This window comes from Dermacentor variabilis, chromosome 3, assembly GCF_050947875.1.
Source record: "Dermacentor variabilis isolate Ectoservices chromosome 3, ASM5094787v1, whole genome shotgun sequence".
NCBI lineage: Eukaryota > Metazoa > Arthropoda > Arachnida > Ixodida > Ixodidae > Dermacentor > Dermacentor variabilis.
In genome coordinates, this window is record NC_134570.1 from 123,378,495 (window position 1) to 123,389,521 (window position 11,027).

Consider the following 11,027-nt stretch of genomic DNA (forward strand, 5'->3'; position numbering starts at 1 on the left):
TATTATGTCATGTTTGAACCCTTTTTTGTTAGTTAATGTTTCTAATAATGTAGACCATGTTGTTTCATTTCATTTTAACCTATTGCTTGGAAGATGTATTATCGGTATAATATTTTACTACAGCCTTCTTATTGGTTCTTTCCTTTTTCTTTGTACTTGTCAGAAGTAACAGTATTCGGTATACTTGTGTTCTAACGTCACATCATGTGTACAATGATTTTGCGGTGTATTCTGTTTTTCATCAATTGCCTGTACCTTCCCACGGACCCGTATGCAATGCCCTCAGGTGTGAGAGCCTTTGGGGTATGTTGTATAAGTAAATAATAAAACAAAACATAGCAGAGTGCGGGTTTAGATCAATTTGTGATTCATTATTTTGGGAAGTTACCGCAAGCAAAACACAAGACTTGAACAAATGGACAACATGAACCTCTTCATACTGCCCCTTTTTTTAAGTCTCCTGTTTTCTTTGCGGTAACTTCCCAAAATCTGTAATTAAATATAAGGGACTTTACAGATGCTTGAAACTCGAAATAATGGGGCAGGGATTTTCAACCTGCAACTTCTGCTAAGTTGCTTATCTCTCAAACATGCAGAATAGGTGGCGTAGCGCGCTAAATATACAATCAATTTCCCGGCTCTCTTTCTGCACGGGAACTGACCGTGCATGACGCGCACGAATGCAACCCTTCAATGCAAGAGCGTTGACACCGTCGCCAAAGTTGGGGGCGATGATGTCGGACGCGCTTTTGTCAGGTCAAAGGACACGTTATGACAGGCGCCTTTTACGGGGTGTATGACCTGTACGGAGACGATGGCCACAATCCTGCAGATGTAGAACAGCCCAGTTGTTTAAAGCTTTTAGGCGCCAGTGTAGCGACAGCGTAGCATTTCACATAAACACTGCTTTGACGGAGTGCTTTGTGATTGCCACTGCGTGTGTCACTTCTCGTATTATATGAGAGCGGTCCTGCGGACAAATTACGCAGAAGCGCGATGCCAGAAATTAGAGGCACCCACGCAGCGGGTAGTAGCTAACAGAACGGGAATATGAGAAAGAGAGAGAGAGAGAGAGAGCCCTTTGGGAAAGAGTGCGAAACGCTTTCCTAAAGTCCGGCCACGCTGCTAATGGGATTGGGTCAACTTCAAGAAAAAAAGAACAACTTTTCGACTTCCTTGACGCACCCATGGGGGTAGCTGCGGCTTTCTTTGTGTCTGACTTGGTTTTTAACAATTCATATTTTCCACGATTCAGGCTACACATCAATATCGCTAATCGAACAACTACATTGCGCGAAATAATCTAGTTTAAACCTTTGAGCCTCTTACGACAGCGACATTGATTAACTAGTAGATATGGTAGCTTGCGCTGCAATCGCGACGCGCAAGCGGGCACATCATGTGGTATTTTTTGTATTTAGCGGGCCTATGGAGTAAGCAGAAAAACACTAATACTTAATGGTTGGAGAGTTAGAAACTGTTTAATCAGATGCCTTGCAAACCACCCTATAACTTTCTAATTGTAATTTTTTGCTTTACTTTCTTGCTTCACAAGTCGAAGAATTACACTTGACTAATTATGCATTTAAGCAAAAGACATAGAATAGTCTACAACATGCATTTGGTAGCGTTGCCTTAGTGCATCGACATTATTTTAAATTCTGGTTAAATTTAGCTGGGACAACTGTATAGTAACGTGCGGAGTGGCGTCATTCCGTACATAGTTAATATTGGCAAAGCTGTTCAGAGTCAAGGATTTAAAATTCAAGCAGCGCATTATTATGCGGGCAAATTGTGCAATCAACCGATTCAGCTGCTTTTCGCTATGCTTTGTCGTTGCTTTAATAAAAAACGGTCAGGACAGCTTTATCTTGTAGGCTCTAAGTGCCAGATTTCGTGTTGTGTACACACAAAAAAAAGCTTACTCAGAAACCAATTGACACGATCCAGAAGATTTGCTAAGACCAGTGCACTTATCCGATATTAAGAACGCAGGAGAATGTGAAACGTGAAAATTCCCCCACTTGTGAAATGTGAATGTGAAAATTCCCCCACTTAAAGGGGCGGCGTTCCACAGGGCGTGAAATGCAAAGAACACATTTGACACTTCCAAAGACATAGCATCGTTGCACGTTACGTGAGTACTCGGAGTCATTCCTAACAGGTTGCTCTTCAGAAATAATACGCCACTTAAAGTTACACCAGTCTGCCTAAAGAAAGAGCACTCCATATTATTATTTACTAGCGAATGAAAGCAATCTGCAAATTGTTGCCGCCACTATCTGTAATGGCGCGCAAAAAAGAAATTTTTGCTGGCAGACAACACAATTTGCATTCCTTTTAAATGCTGTCACATATTTCTGCCCAATGTGCTCTTAAAAAATGGCGAAACCAATCTCAAGATGAATTGAGATTGAAGAGCAACATACAGTCTCGAATCCGGGTCAGTTCGACGAAAATAGGCTAACAATAAAAAAGACAGAATTTAATAACTGCAAATAAAATGCAACGTATCTACTGCAACATCAAGAGCAAGAATTCTTGCTTGAGTGGCCGGAACGTCAAGTGGGAAAAGAAGAAAACAAGGCTGAAAAAAAACTGAGAAAACGATGGGGCTCGTTCTCAATATTTCGTGGGTTATTGGTTCCTAAAATAACAAGCACCATCGTGGTTGTATAGGAACTGTCAATGGACCAGCTCATCTTAGTCAATAGCTATACCTTAATAATGACAGCAGCGCTAGGAAAGGCAGGAAGTACGTCTCCACTAGGAGCGGACTTGTTTTGGGGCAGCACTCATGCCATGTCCGTCTTTTCCCTGCTAGACATTATTCAGTTCCCTGCAATAGAAACAGAGAGGAAAAAGTATTTCCCTTCTGAATATCGCGAAAATATACCTCTTCACCCGGCACTTATTCTTAGTGATGAACCATTTTTTAATCTGCAGGTAGTTTTAAAATTTCTTAACCGAAACCGACAACCTGGAAATCGTTCGGTCAGGCAACATTAAGCACATGACTAACAGGCCTGCATTCAAGGGCTCTCTTATAACTATCGTTTCATTGTTATGTTTAGTTGCATCATGTTTTTACCAAAAGCCCATCGCCATAGCCCACATCACCACCAAGTCAGCGTAAATATTTTAGCACGCATATATTCTACGCCAATTACAGCGGCAATTTTTAGGCCCCTTTACAGCCGTATCACATCTACCATGAGGAATTAATTGTGCACCCCATCCATAATACATCGTTAACATTGTCACTTGTCATGGCGATCTTTGGGCAAACCTGGCCCTTGCGCCATAAATTGCCACACATCATCATCACTCCTCCTAGACATTGGTACAGTTCGACGTATTATAAGTTAAACATCAACCTTTAGAAATTTAACTTCTGTTAAAGGTAAGTAGGCGTGCACCTAAACACCAGGTTACAACACTTTTACCTCTTGTATAGGCATATAGTATTGAGCGCCTTTATAGAGGTTACTTGGAGAAGAAGACGACGTGCCTTTCAGGCAGAACGCCGAGTCTTCCAGCTCTACTCATTTTGGAATTTCTTGGACTCTGCCTTGAACTGCTGTTTCCTCCTTAACTGCGATGGAGATGGAGTCTCACGCACGTCCGCCGGACTCGGCAGTGCCCGCGACGGCTGCCTCCAGGAAGCGCAATGGCACCGAGAGCGACACTGACAGCGACGACACGATGCAGTACTATGTCAGCGGTGAAGATTCTTGTGACGACACCTTCGAGCTGGTGCGGAGTCGTAAAGCAAAGCGAAGATTTCTCAGCGCATCATCGAATTCGAGTGAGTCCATTGTGAGATCCTCGCGCAATACCGAGGAGCTCACCATCCTGTTTGCGCCAGTTCTCGCCACTGACAACCTGAGACGCCTCAACAGGCAAGCCGTGTCTTCACTTCTAGAGGCGCTAGTTCCGAATGAAATCAAAGACGTCAGAGTGAACACCCGTAAGAACGTCCTAGCGATTGACGTAGAACACGCAGCTGCGTTGGATTCTTTGCGCAATGTCACGGAACTTGACGGGATGAAAGTCCGCCCTCATATTCCGCTGGGCAAACAAGTCAGTACTGGCGTAATTTACGATGTTGACGAGACCATTGTCGACTCCGATCTGTCGATCTTAATCAAGCCGGCTACCGAAAACACCATCATCACAAACGCGTTTCGCCTCGGCACGTCACGGTGTGTTAAGATCATATTTAAGGGCGAATCCCTCCCATCGCATGTAAAAGTGGGTCACTTTCGACACGCGGTTCGCCCGTTTATACCAAAACCGCTGCAGTGTTGGAAATGCATGAAGTTTGGACATGTGAGTAGTGTGTGCAAGAACACTACCGTCTGTTCTCGCTGCACTGGGCCCCACACCACTAACACGTGCGAGGCCAATGTGCTGAAGTGCACAAACTGTAGCGGCTCTCACGATGCATCCTCGAAGGAATGCCCTTTGATACGAAAGGAAATGGCAATATTGAAAAAAATGGTTAGAGACCACTCGTCTCACCGAGAAGCAGCAGCATCTATTAAGCGACGACGATCACGTCGCCGACGTCAATCAAGAACCTCCAAAGCCTCTGCAGAACGCCAGCCGCGCACATTACCACCCGCTCTTCCGCCCCGGCCAAACGCAGTCAGCTCAAAGGACACAGGTGCATCGAACAGCACGGTTGCTGACGCTTGGCCTGCATTCCCGCGGCTACATGCACCTACTGAGCGAAATCAGAGCTCTACAGCAAGGGATACCTCGTCGGTTCCTGATAAATTGTCAGACCAGGATCAACAAGTTGTTGTCATGATAAGCTCTCTGATGAGTGTTATTCGTGTTCTTCTGGACAAGCTACAGACACCAACAGCTCGAAGTGCGTTGCAAGTGCTGGATGCCATCAATCCGGTTCTTGAGAGCCTTCAGAAGTCCAGTGCTTGAGGGCTTCTACAGCAGAACCATGGCTCACCGACAACAACAGCGATCGTTCCGGGATGATGTCAGAAGTGCCCCCATATTCCAATGGAATGCGAGAGGCCTGAGGTCACGTATTTCGGAGTTGCGGCAGTTCGTGTTTGACAACCACTTTCCTATACTGGTTATCTGTGAACCGAACTTATCAGCCTCCATAAGACTATCAGGATATGAACCTTTTGTTTCAACCACGTGTGTCCGTAGTAGTAAGGTTTTGGTTTACATCCGCCAAGACCTTACGTATTTTTCCCAACCCGTAGCGCCACACGACGGTAACCAATACGTCCCCAACCAACCAACCAGTCAGTTTGATAACAAAAGACTAGAAGATATGACTGCTACTCCCGGTCCTTGGATAATAACAGGGGATTTCAACGCTCACCACCATATATGGGAAAGCTCCAGGATCAATTCGAGGGGCAGGTCACTAATATCATTTGCATCAGGCCACAACCTATGTCTTCTAAACGACGGAAGCCCGACATTTCTGCGAGGAACAACGTACAGCAGCTGCCTTGACTTGACTTTTGTGTCACGTTGCCTGACTTCGAGCGTGCAGTGGTTCACCGATATTGAAACCCATGGAAGTGATCACATTCCGACCTATGTGAGAATCGATGGACTATACGCCGCATTACCGGTTGTATCTCGCCAAATTGACTGGTCAGTCTTTCAAGCTCGTGTAGAAGACACATGCAAGAAACGTATCGCACGCAAATTAGAAGAAATAATTGCTGACGCAATGCACGATTGCACGCGTTGCTTCACACATTCATCAAAGCGTACAGAGAATGACATTGAGTTGGAAAGGCTTCGTGCACTTCGTCGCCGAGCTGAAAAGAGGTACAGGCGCACGAAGTCAATTCCTGACCTCAGAGAAGCTCGGCGCATGCAAAAGAAGATAAAGCGGCGAATGGATAAGCTAGCGGATCAAAGATGGAAATGCTTTTGCGAGTCACTGGACCTCCGCAAGCCATTATCCCGTGTGTGGCGTACCCTACGGGGCCTTAGTTCAAGCCCGCAGCAACGACGCCCTTTCAACGCCCTTGCTCTCTATAAAAACCGCCGTGAGGTAGAAGTTGCGGAGGAATTTTGTGCGAAAGTCGCCGGCGGCACAGTTTTAGGCTTTGACATGACTTCAGGTGACATCCCCGGTCCACGAGATACAAGTATGGACGCTCCATTCTCTATGGAAGAGTTAGAAGCTGCTATGGCGCTCTGTAGGTGCTCATCTTCACCAGTGTCCGATGGGATAACATATAGTGCTTTGCGCCACCTAGGTCAAGAAGCACGAAGAGAACTCCTCAGCCTTTTTAGCAGCTCATGGCGAGATGGTGTCGTCCCACAGGAATGGAAACGAAGCCGCCTGGTACCGCTACTAAAAACAGGAAAGTCACCGCTCGAACTGGCATCGTATCGGCCGATAGCACTTGCCAGCTGCGTCGGGAAACTCATGGAACGTATGATCCTCATGCGTCTCGAATGGTACCTTGAACACAACAAAATTTACCCTGACTCAATGGCGGGATTTCGACGAGGCCGTTCATCGATTGATAGTGTCATCGATCTGGTATCATCTGTAGAACAACAAAAATCTCGAAAGCGATTATCAGTCGCTCTCTTTCTTGACGTGAAAGGCGCTTACGACAGTCTTTACCATCAAACCATTCTAGACGCACTTCTGACAGTTGAACTAGGAGGGCGAGTATATCGATGGATCAGAAACTACTTGACACAAAGGTCCTTGTTCGTGCGTACGGAAGATGGTCCGACCACTACACATGCCGAGGCGTTCCCCAAGGCGGTGTTCTAAGCCCTGTTCTTTTCAACCTCGCGCTTCTTGGGCTGGCTGAATCCCTACCGGAAACAGTGAGTGTTTCAATATACGCCGACGACATCTGCAACATGACATCAGCGGTCACTCGCCTGCAGGTTCGCGCAAGGCTGCAGCAAGCAGCAACACAGGCATCTGACTATCTTCAGACACAAGGCCTTACCATCTCAACAGAAAAATATGCGTTAGTCGCTTTTACGCGAAAATCGATGTCTGGTTATCCAGTATACATCAATGGCCAGCCTATCTGCTACAAGAAAAATCATCGGTTTTTGGGTGTCATTGTTGACCGGGACCTCTCTTGGAGCCCTCAGGTTGCCCACTTGAAGAAGAGGCTCACATCTATTGTTCACATCTTCAAGTTCATCGCCGGCAAAACATGGGGATCGTCAGTGGGCTCCATGCTACAGTTATATCGAGCACTTTTTATCGAATTTCTACGCTATAGTTCTCCCGTACTTGCTAAAACAAGCAAGTCAAATCTTCGAGAACTTCAGAGCGTGCAAGCACAGGCACTACGTGTTTGCCTAGGCCTTCCGCGGAGCGCCTCAACAGCAGGAACCATTATAATGGCTCAAGACCATCCGATCACGACTTACATCAGCACCGACTCGCTTAGGGCCCATGTTCGTCATATTTCACGGATTTAATCAAGCTTTCTTGCCTGTCTGCCAGAACGACGACCACAGGCATCCTTCTCCAACAAGGTCAGCAAGCATCGTGCCTCCCTACCATCGGGGTTCACACCATCAGCACGTTCAACCTCAGCTTTGTGGTGTTTAAAACAACCTCAAGTGCGTCTTACGGTTCCAGGGATAAGAAAGAAGAACGACCTGCCTACCTTGGCCTTGTAGCAAGCAGCTCTGGATTGTTTGCACACTTTCTACTTTGACCGAGTCCACATATATACGGATGGCTCTTCCACCCAGACCAGCTCCACCGGGGCAGTGGTTATACCATCACGATCACTAAGCATCCGGTACAAGATTTCTCACTTGACAACATCGACCTGTTCGGAGCTTGTTGCCCTCCGAGGTGCCGTTGAATATGTTAACAACCAACCGGCTAATCGGTGGGCAATATTCTGTGATTCAAAGGCGGCCTTACAATGTCTTCTGTCATCTCTTCGTCGCAGGTCTTGTGAACAACTCGTATCGGAGATACGAGTAATGCACCATCACATGATTGCGAAAGGGCACGACGTCGTGTTTCAGTGGCTTCCTGGCCATTGCGGTATCTCCGGCAACGACCTCGCTGACGAAGCTGCTAAGAAAGCACACGATGGAGCAACCCTTGTTTCTATACCTTTATCGCGTACTGACGCAGCCCAACACTTAGGCAAGCTAGCGCACCGTATGACATTGGAGAAGTGGCACAAACCTGATTTCACTCAACATCGATTGCATTCCCTCGATCCATCTATGCAACTGCGGCTGTTACCAGGGCTTCCGCGTAATGAGGAAACAATGCTGTGCCGCTTAAGCTTGGGCGTCGCATTCACGAATGCATATACGTTTTTAATTGGAATGGCTGATAGCGCCGAGTGCAATGCCTGCGGTGTCGAAGAAACTATAGACCATCTACTGTGCTACTGCCCATCATTTGAAAATGAAAGACAAGGTCTCTGCACAGCTCTCAACCAGTTAGATAGAAAACCGTTCACCTTGAACAAGATCTTGGGACGATAGCCTCGCATATCGCAGCTACATCGCTACAAATATCGCAGCTGCTGCGATATTTGAAAGATACATGATTGAGTCAGCGTCTGTGATCCGGACTGAGTGACTGAACGATATCCCCGGTGGACTTTCTCTTTCTTTAATCTTTCAGTCCCCGTTTCCCTTTCCCCAGTGTAGGGTAGCCAACCGGGCTCAGTCCTGGTTAACCTCCCTACCTTTCATTTATCATTTGCTCTCTCTCTATAGAGGTTACTTGCTACACTATACCGGTTGAACCATTAAAATGTTTACACAAAGCGGCTTCCTGGCGTTCCCAGATGGACACCGCGCTGCGCATGCTCCGTAAAGCCGGCGTCGCCTAGCAACGGAGACGCGGCTTTTCTTTGTTTCGGGCTTCTTTCTGCTTGCGCCTCTTCTAGATTCTAGAATCTTTCTAGAAATGAATAAATAAGGCCTTCAAGTAAGAAAAAGCTGTATCGCCAGTTGCATAGTAAAAAAAAAAAAAGATATCGCGCTTGCTAACAAAATAGGAAGCGACCGGTACTTCTCAGTTATTAGCTAAATCATGATTACAGTATCCACGCTAGCCAGAGAGATGGTATTTGGCTAGCTTTTACCTAGCAAGGGAAATATCTATATCGTATAAAACTCATACGTACCAGTTCTGCCGTAATCCCCGGGTCGTTGCAAGCACGGTCTTCGTCCACGCCCTTTGAATGTATGGAGCAACTAGCCGATCTCGCAAAATTATTTCACATAAGAATGGTTTGATGAATGTGTGGTAGCAAACATCGGTGACAAATCGCTAGCCTACACGAGCGTCCTGTTAACCCGCCACCACCACCAGCACCGCCATTATGATATAATGCCGCGTACTCTTCCGTGCAACTTAAGAAATTCTTTCTAGAAATGAATAAATAAGGCCTTTACGAAAGGAAAAGCTGTATCGCCAGTTGCATAGTAAAAAAAAGAACTATTGCGCTTGTTAACAAAATAGGAAGCGACCGGTACTTCTCAGTTATTAGCTAAATCATGATTACAGTATCCACGCTAGCCACAGAGATGGTTTGACAACCTTTTACCTAGCAAGGGAAATATCTATATTGTATAAAACTCATATGTACCAGTTGTGACGTAATCCCCCGGTCGTTGCCAGCAGGGTCTTCGTCCATGCCCTTTGAATGTATGGAGCAACTAGCCGATCTCGCAACATTATTTCGTATAAGAATGGTTTGAAGGATGTGTGGTAGCACACATGTGTGACAAACGCTAGTCTACACGAGCGTGCTGTTAACCCGCCACCACCACCAGCACCGCCATTATGAAATAATCCGGCGTACTCTTCCGTGCAGCTTAAGAAATTCTTTCTAGAAATGAATAAATAAGGCCTTTACGAAAGGAAAAGCTGTATCGCTAATTTCATAGTAAAAAAAAAAAATCTGTTGTGCTTGTTAATGAAATATAAAGTGACCGGTACTTCTCAGTTATTAGCTACATCACGATTACAGTATTCACGCTAGCCACACGGATGGTTTGCCTAACATTTTACCTAGCAAGGGAAATATCTACACGGTAGAAAACTTATACCTCTCAGTTGTGCTGGATTCTCCGGGTTGTTGGCAGCAGGGTTTCATTCCGCGTCCTTTGCATGTTGGAGCAACTAGCCGATCTCGCAACATTTTTTCGTTTAAGAATGGTTTGATGAATGTGTGATAGCACACATCTGTGACAAATCGCTAGTTTACGCGAGCGTGCTGTTAACCCGCCACCACCACCAGCACCGCCATTATGAAAACATTCCGCGAACGCTTCCGTGCAACTTAAGAATTTCTTTCTAGAAATGAATAAATAATAGCTTTACGACAGGGAAAGCTGTATCGCTAATTGCATAGTAATAAAGAAAAGCTTTTTTTAGTAGAGTAGTTTGCTGGGCCAGTTGATGCATGGTGAACGTATAATGGTTTCCAGCAAGTACGGACGCGAGCACAAGTAAGTTGAAACGGACAGGACAACGCTGGACTTTCAACTGAAGTTTATTGTAAAAAGATTCCACAAATCTCCGGCACGCATGCGTATACACCCAAGAACAATAACAATGCTTGTAGTCAACAGTCAACGAAGGTATACACGTACACAAAAGCGAAGTCACACCCCTTCTCGACAAAGGCAACAACACGTGGATTAACATGATAAATTTAGAAATTGAAGTTCGTTATCATTGATATGAACCGAAGTGTTCACTGACACATGTATGCGCGCCCAACTTTTTCATGTGGAACGCTTCGGTAATTTCTTTATCCAGATTACTGCGCTCTCTCAAATTTATCATGTTAATCCAAGTGTTGTTGCCTTTGTCGGGAAAGGGTGTGACTTCGCTTTTGTGCACGTGTATAACTTTGTTGATATTTGACTACAAGCCTTGTTATTGTTCTTGGGTGTATACGCATGCGTGGCGGAGATTTGTGGAATGTTTTCACAATATACTTCAGTTGTAAAAAAAAAAAACTATCGTGCTTGCTAGCAAAAGATAGCGACCG